Raw genomic sequence first — 8,615 nt, 5'->3', positions numbered from 1 at the left:
TAGAAGTCAGCAACTTTCACGTCGCCCCGCCCACTCTGATATTCAACCATTCACCGCTTCTCGCTCATCCCACCCCCTCCCAGTGCCTCTCAAATCCCTCCCCTCCTCCCTCCGCCACTGCCCTAAGTCAGGCTCTTATCTGTGACCTCTCCCTCCGACAGGGGACCTGACATCTCCCCTCGACGGTGACAGACAACTCAAACTTAGGTCCAGAGCCTCGATTCCCCGTCTCTCAAACCCGTTTCTCCCTCTGTGAAGTGCACGCCCGGAAGCTGGAAGTCCTGGAAACCCTACTTTCAAAGGACTGAGTGTTACAGAATATGTTCCTTTTTCTTCATTTCCAGCCCTAAAACCCAGCCCCAGTTCCAGGCATCTCTCCTGAACGTCCAAAATGCCTCCTGACTGTTCCCTCGTGTGCCTTTTTGGCTCCTTGAGTTATTCTCCAAACTAGAGTCATCTTTGTAAAAACAGATCGTGTCTCATCCCTGCTTACAATCTAGTTCAATCCAATTTGAAAATGGAAAAAGGACAGGAATAAACATTTCACTGATGTCACAGATGGCAAATATGCACACAAAAAGATGTTCATCATTAGCCCTTAGGGGAGTGCAAATTAAAACCACTAGGAGATACACCTGCCAGGCTAAAATAAGAGAGTGATATTACCAAGTTCTGGTCAGTCTGTAGAGAACCTGAGTTCCTCAAGTATCTTAATGGGAATGTGCAATGGTATAGCCACTCTGGAAGAAGAGTATGACAGTTCCTAACAAAACTAAACACGACCCACCTGACCAGGCGATGGTGCAGTGGCTGGGATGTGGAAGACCCAGGTTCGAGACCCCGAGGTCGCCAGCTTGAGCACAGGGTCATCTGGTTTGAGCAAAAGCTCACCAGCTTGGACCCAAGGTCGCTGGCTCGAGCAAGGGGTTACTCAGTCCGCTGAAGGCCCACGGTCAAGGCACATATGAGAAAGCAATCAATGAACAACTAAGGTTTCGCAACAAAAAACTGATAATCGATGCTTCTCATCTCTCTCCATAATGAACAACTAAGGTTTCGCAACAAAAAACTGATAATCGATGCTTCTCATCTCTCTCCATTCCTGTCTGTCTGTCCCTATCTGTCTCTGTTAAAAAAAAACACCCCAGCCTGACCTGTGGTGGCACAGTGGATAAAGCGTCGACCTGGAAATGCTGAGGTCACCGGTTCGAAACCCTGGGCTTGCCTGGTTAAGGCACATATGGGAGTTGATGCTTCTAGCTCCTCCTCCCTTCTCTCTCCTCTCTCTCTCTCTCTCTGTCTCTCCCTCTCCTCTCTAAAATGACCAAATAAATAAAAATAAAAAAAATAAAAAACCAAACACGACCTTACTTGAACATACCAAGCTTTAACCCCCCCCCCCACCTAAGGTCTTGGCTCAAAAGTCTCCTGCTCAGTGAGGTTGTCCCTGACCACCCTATCCAAAGTAGCCATCCCCAACCACCTGTTCACCATTAGATTACATCAGAGATTTTTCACCATCTGAAATTGTTTATTGGTTACTGTAAGGTATTTTTCCCCTCCAAGAAGAAAGGAAGGGGCTGGAGCCACGAAGTGTGGAATAGTAAAAGGCTTTATTGAGTACAGAGCGCGTATCCCACCCAGCAAGGTTCCCTGGCCCCGAGGAAAGATGGAGGCCAGGGAAGCCGCAAGGGGTGACCCATGTGGGAGATATTTAAAGGGTCCCTAGGGTGGTCGAGCTAATATGATGTGGTGAAATCTCACTGGCTGGCAGACGGTCGCTGTTTTCCAAAGGGTTCCTGGGAAGTTTCTTTTGTTACGCTTGGTTGTGGGCAGTCCTAGCCAAAGTTCGCAGGTCTGAGTTCCCCACGTGACCGTCCCCCATTATCCACCGACCTTACATTCTGACCTTTTGTGTTAAATAGAAAAGCGGCACCGTTTATTCATCTGGCTACTTCCTGCTGATTAGAGGCATTGTGGGGAGGGGGAGATCAAAAGGTAGTGGCTTTGAGGGGTGTCAGGAGGAACATCTGTGTGGCCGTGATTGGAGAAACTTCATGGATGCGGTCCTGTAAGGATTAAAAAAAAAAGAGGAGTAATAGGGGGATTTGTAGGGTCTAGCCTTTTGGTGAGCTGGAGATGGATGGAGTCCAGTGGTTCGGACTGCCAGTGGTCCTGTATGGAGGCAAGCTTGAGAAAAAACTGCATGTCAGGAGTGGTGTAGAAAGGGGAAAGGAAGGGGTCCCATCCATTCCCATAACTGAGACCCGTGAGGGAACTAGAGGTCCAGAGTGTGATGTCAAAACAGAGAAGGTAGCCCCCGTGTCCACAAGAATTGAGATGGACTTACCCACTCATTGCAGCATACCCTGGGTTCTCCGAGTCCTAGGAGTTCGAGCGATGCACCCATCTAGCTGGATTGGCCTTCCGTTCGGGTGGCTTGTCCTCCACGTAGAGGCGCCAAGGAAAAGCCTGTTGTTCAAAGGGACAATTGCTCCACCAGTGACTGGGTTGTTTGCAGTCAGGGCAGGGCTCAGAGGGCAGCTGTGGGCAGGGGCCCTGCCAGGACCAGTGACACTGCTTGCCACACTTAAAGCAAGCTGCTGGTGGGGTTTCTCATTGTGGCTTGGATTTGGGTCAGGCACTTCCTGTGCCTTGCCTCTGTTGTTCTACTGGCCTCAGGGCTGCCACAAGAGCTGGGGTTTGGAGAGTTACCTTCTGCTGCATGCGGGCCTGGTGAACAGCCTTGGCCTGTTTCTACTAGTTGGGACCGTTAAAACTTTAAATGCTGTGTTCACAGGTCCCAGATAGGGGTTTGAGAATAAGAGGAGGGGGGCTCGTGCGGAGCCCGGCACCCAGATCCCTCAGGGAATGGTGGAGCCAAAGGCAGGACAGGGCCAGAACTTCCTGCAAGAAAATTGGGGTTGGACGTCCTGAAAACCGGTGTAAGAGCCAATGCCAGGCTGAGAATGGCCTGATGGAGGAGGGGTTTAAGAACACAGTGAAGAAGGGAAGGGCCCCTGACCAGCAGGGGAGGAGAAAGAGAGATGGTAGTGAATAATAAACAGGTTTTTTCGAAGGGAGGGGAGGGGGCTCTCAGAGGGAAGAGACTCGAGCACAAAAGAGGTCCGCAGGGGGACCAGAGAAAAGTCCCAAGAGAGGGGCGCCCCGGGGGTCAGACAGGAGGGAGAGAGAATTGGGAGTCTAAGGAGAAGGAAAGATCAGGAGTGGAGGTTTTAGGTGAGGTTTCTCTGGCCAGAAAAAGGCCTGCGCGGTGGAACAGGCGGCACAGAGATTAAGGATGTGTGCGTGAATAATTAGAAGCCGTGTATGTAAGAGATCTCCAATCAGTTCCCAGCATTTTTGGCGATTGTTAAATTGGTGAGGGTGTTAACACTGAAAGTCCCTTCAGGAGGCTAATTCAGTGGGTTCAGTGGCCTGGCCACAGTGGAGAAGAAGAACAGTTTCTTCTTCTTTAAGGAGGGAGATTCCTGTGCTCCCACAGCCGCCCTCAGTCCTTGAAGTGGTCAGATTTGAGTTTCAGCATCCTAAAACTCAAGATCTGGCCACGGACAGAAAAGGTAAGTGGATGTGCTCTGGACGTCTCCACAAGCACACTCACTCGTAACGGAAAAACTTCCCTGCACTAGCTACGGTTTTGGACAGGGAGTCTCGGTGGAAAGAACTGAGGGGAAGGCTGGAGGCAGGGGACTTACTGCACCATGTGCCGAAGTGGGTGAAAGGTCGAAGATCCTGGTTCTTTCTCAGAGGGGAAGGGGAAGAGGAGCGGTCCTTGTGGACTTCAAACTCCTCCCGGGTTTCGGCACCAAAATGTAAGGTATTTTTCCTCGCCAAGAAGGAAGGGGCCAGAGCCACAAAGTGTGGAATAACAAAAGGCTTTATCGAGTACAGAGCATGCATCCCGCCCGGCAAGGTTCCCTGGCCCCGAGGAAAGATGGAGGTCAGGGAAGTTGCAAGGGGTGACACGTGTGGGAGATATTTAAATTATTTTTTTTTTATTTATTCATTTTAGAGGAGAGAGAGAGAGAGAGAAAGAAGGGGGGAGGAGCAGGAAGCTTCAACTCCCATATGTGCTTTGACTGGGTAAGCCCAGGGTTTTGAACCAGCAACCTCAGCATTCCAGGTCGATGCTTTATCCACTGCACCACCACAGGTCAGGCTGTGTGGGAGATATTTAAAGGGTCCCTAGGGTGGTCGAGCTAATATGACGTGGTGAAATCTCACTGGCTGGCAGATGGTCGCTGTTTTCCAAAGTATTCCTGGGAAGTTTCTTTTGGCGCGCTTGGTTGTGGGAAGTCCTAGCCAAAGTTTGCGGGTCTGAGTTCCCCACGTGACCATCCCCCATTATCCACCGACCTTACAGTTACCTTGTTTATTACCCACCCCCTTTACTCTTCTGTGATCCCCAATATTGACAGACAGGACGGGAGAGGGATGAGAAGCATCAATTCTTTGTTGTGGCCTCTTAGTTGTTCATTGATTGCTTTCTCATATGTGCCTTGACCAGGGGTAGGTGGGGCTACAGCAGAGCGAGTGACCCCTTGCTCAAGCCAGCTACCATGGGGTCATGTCTATGATCCCCAGCTGAAGCCAACTACCCCGTGCCCAAGCTGCTGACCCCATGCTCAAATCAGTGACCTTGAGGTTTCGAACCTGGGTCCTCCACATCCCAGTTCAAAGCTCTATCCACTGCGCCACCAACTGGTCAGGCTGTGATCCCAAAATTTGCACCAAAGCTCCATGAGATCAAGAATCTTTTTTTTTTAATTTATTCATTTTAGAGGAGACACAGAGAGAGACAGAGAGAGACAGAGAGAGACAGAGAGAAGGGGGGGAGGAGCAGGAAGCATCAACTCCCATATGTGCCTTGACCAGGCAAGCCCAGGGATTTGAACCGGCAACCTCAGCGTTCCAGGTCAACGTTTTATCCACTGCGCCACCACAGGCCAGGCGAGAGATCAAGAATCTTGTCTTTCTTGTTCCCTGCTATTTCCCCAGCACCTAACACAGTCTCTGAGAAATAAACTTCTGGTGAGTAAATGAATGAATAAACATTTTCCTTACTGACCTCTCTGGCCTTCCTCCAATTCCTCCACACTGCAGGCAAGAGGAGTTTTTATTTATTTCTATTTTTTTAAAGACTTTATTTATTCATTTTAGAGAGGAGAGAAGGAGGAGAAAGAGAGAAAGAGAGAGAGAGAGAAGGGGGGAGGAGCAGGAAGCATCAACCCCATATGTGCCTTGACCAGGCAAGCCCAGGGTTTTGAACCAGTAACCTCAGCATTCCAGGTCGATGCTTTATCCACTGTGCCACCACAGGTCAGGCCTATTTTTATTTTTAAAAGGTTTTTTTTTTTTTGCATTTTTCTGAAGCTGGAAACAGGGAGAGACAGTCAGACAGACTCCCGCATGCGCCCGACCGGGATCCACCCGGCACGCCCACCATGGGGTGATGCTCTGCCCACCAGGGAGCGATGCTCTGCCTATCCTGGGTGTCGCCATGTTGCGACCAGAGCCACTCTAGCGCCTGAGGCAGAGGCCACAGAGCCATCCCCAGCGCCCGGGCCATTTTTGCTCCAATGGAGCTTTGGCTGCGGGAGGGGAAGAGAGAGACAGAGAGGAAAGTGTGGCGGAGGGGTGGAGAAGCAGATGGGCGCTTCTCCTGTGTGCCCTGGCCGGGAATCGAACCTGGGTCCTCCGCACGCTAGGCCGACGCTCTACCGCTGAGCCAACCGGCCAGGGCTAAAAGGTTTTATTTATTGATTTGAGAGACAGAGAGAGAAAGGCAGGGTGGAGTCGGAGAGTAGGAAGCATCAACTCATAGTAGTTGCTTCTTGTATGTGCCTTGACCAGGCAAGCCCAGGGTTTTGAACCTGTGACCTCAGCATTCTAGGTCCACGCTTTATCCACTGCACCATCACAGGTCCAGGAGGAGTTTTTAGAAAGTGCAAATCTGGCCAGGACAATGCCTGGCTTATAAATGCCCAATAGTTTATTACCCTCAGTAGCTTCAGGATTCCCTGTGTAGGTGGCAGGGTTTCTTAGGAAGGGGGTGAAATAATGACTCTAAATAAAGCTCCAGTGAACTGTCAGGCTTGGATTTTATCCTGAGATCCTTGGAGCCACTGAAGTCTGTTGAGCAAGGGAAGTATATGGCTCATCCCAAGGAAGCTCTCTCCCTGGAGTGTAAGTGGGAAGCAAAGGAGGTAGAAGACAGAAAGCCCACAAAAGAGGCTGTTGAAATGGTTCTGGTTGGGAAGGGAAGAGTCTAAAAAGAGGAGAAAGTTGGTTCTAGAAAGAGGCTAGAAAATGGACTGGCCTTGGTGATGGCACATGGGGGAAAGAGGAAGGAAAGTTTTCTTTCGCTCTTCCTAACTTCCTTCTGTTATAGTACAACTAAACTTACCAAGCATCTTCTAGATGTCAGTGCATAAGACAGTGAAGATGCCTGTCGTAGAAGAGGGGACATCGGGGGCAGAAAGCACAGGAGAAGACTAAGAAGCAAGCATACTTTTAGGAAGGAAGTAAATAGGGTGAGAGAAAGCCTCTCAGAGGAAGGGACGCCTGACCTGAGACAGCACTCATGAAAGGTGCAGTGGGGTGCAGGGCTGAGGTGGGACGTACAGGTGGGACAGCCCCTCTCAGCCCTTTGGGGGCCGTGGTTGGAGGGTTTTCTTTAGGTAGATGGAAAGCCACTGAACTGTTCTAAGCAGGGGACTGATGTGCTCTCGCAAGGAGACTTGGCCTGTGAGGTAGCTGGGAAGCTAATGATGGGATTAGAGAGAATCTGTTGAATGAAAAGTAAAAGAAAGGTCCTGCCTGACTAGGCGGTGGCGCAGTGGATAGAGCATGGGACTGGGCCACGGACGACCCAAGTTCAAAACCCCGAGGTCGCTGGCTTGAGCGTGGGCTCATCTGGTTTGAGCAAGGCTCACCAACTTGAGCCCAAGGTCACTGGCTTGAGCAAGTGGTCACTTGCTCTACTGTTGCCCTCCGGTCAAGGCACATATGAGAAAGCAGTCAATGAACAACTAAGGTGCCACAACAAAGAACTAATGCTTCTCATCTCTCTCCCTTCCTGTCTGTCTGTCCCTATCTGTCTCTCTCTGTCTCTGTCACAAAAGAAAAAAAAGAAAGGTCCTGCCTGCTCACTCTCTCCACTCCCCGATGCTCCACTCTTACCTCCCCCTTCCAGCTACCCCAATCTGACTGAAGGGAAGTGGGGGCCCTGCCAGCTGGGGGGTCCCCTGGGGTTTGCCTGTGGCAAACAGGAAGCCGCAGCAGAGTGAGGCGGCCCTGGGAACTAGCAACTGAGAAAGCATGTCTCCTGGGTCCCTGGCCCCTTTCCCTGAGTGACTGCAGCAGTAAAAGACTCAGATACACACATACACACACACACATATATATAATATATATATAGAGAGAGAGAGAGAGAGAGAGAGAGAGACAGAGAGACACAGAGAGAGAGACAGAGAGAGAAGCAAAGAAGGAGAAAAAGAGTAGCAGGAGGAGGAAGGAGAGAGAGATGAGAGGGATGAGGGTCAGAACAGATTTGGGTTCTAGTGCTCATTGTACCATGTGTTCAATATGTGATCTCAGGCAACACCCTACCCTTCCGGCAGAGGCAGATTAAGGACGGTTGAGTCCCCGGGCGCAGAAGAAAATATTGGGCCCCTTACGCTAGAAAAAAGTGTCAAGCTGGGCTTTTGCAGGGTCCTTAAGAAGTCGGGGCCCAGGGCGCTCGATCCGTGTGTCCACCGTTCAATCCGCCTCGGCCTTCTGAGGGGCTCAACTTCTTTATCTCTAAATGGGTCCCTTCCATAACTGAAGCAGGTGCTCGCTGGGGAAGAACTGGGAGAGAAAGGGGGTTAATCATCAGCCATTTCTCAGGACTGCTGCAACGGAGCTACTGTGGCAGTCGGGCTTTAGCTCTCAGCCAAAATCGATGCTGTCTCTCATTAACTGAGCGCCTTCTGCGTGCTGGGTGCTGGGCTAAAAATGCCATATGTGCAGTTTACAGGCAAAGAAACTAAGGCTTAGAGAGATGAAGAAATTTGGCCAAGTAGTAGAGGTGGAGGGGTCCAAGTCAGGTCTGCCAGATCCCAAAGTACCAGTAATGGGCTGCTTGTATAGAAGTGGATGGTGACCCAAGAAGTGTTGGTTGAAGGAGGAATAATGGAGCTGTGGTGTGTGTGTGTGTGTGTGTATGAAGGGAAATAGATTTAGTGCCTGAGGTTGTAGGGGGGAAGGGGGGAAGAAGGAGGGAGCCCCTAAGACACTATCCACTCATTCAGTAAATATATTTCCTGGGCTTCTGCAATATGCCAAGCACTGTTCCCGGGTACCATGAATACAATGGTGAATAAGATGGTACCTGCTGCCCGGGGCTTACTCTAGGGAGGGAAACAGAAAGTGAACAAGTAAACTCAAATAACATCATTTCACTGGTGGTAAGTGCTAGGATGAAAATAAAACAGTACAGCAGGGAGGAGGGGAGTTTTGAGGGTCTAGAGAGGTGTACCGAGAAGGGGGCCTGAGGCGTGACCACCCCTCCCTCCCCCCCCCCCCGGGGGACTGCCCACCCACCCCCGCAG

This window comes from Saccopteryx bilineata, chromosome 4, assembly GCF_036850765.1.
Source record: "Saccopteryx bilineata isolate mSacBil1 chromosome 4, mSacBil1_pri_phased_curated, whole genome shotgun sequence".
Lineage (NCBI taxonomy): Eukaryota > Metazoa > Chordata > Mammalia > Chiroptera > Emballonuridae > Saccopteryx > Saccopteryx bilineata.
Note: the sequence above shows the minus strand (reverse complement) of the source record.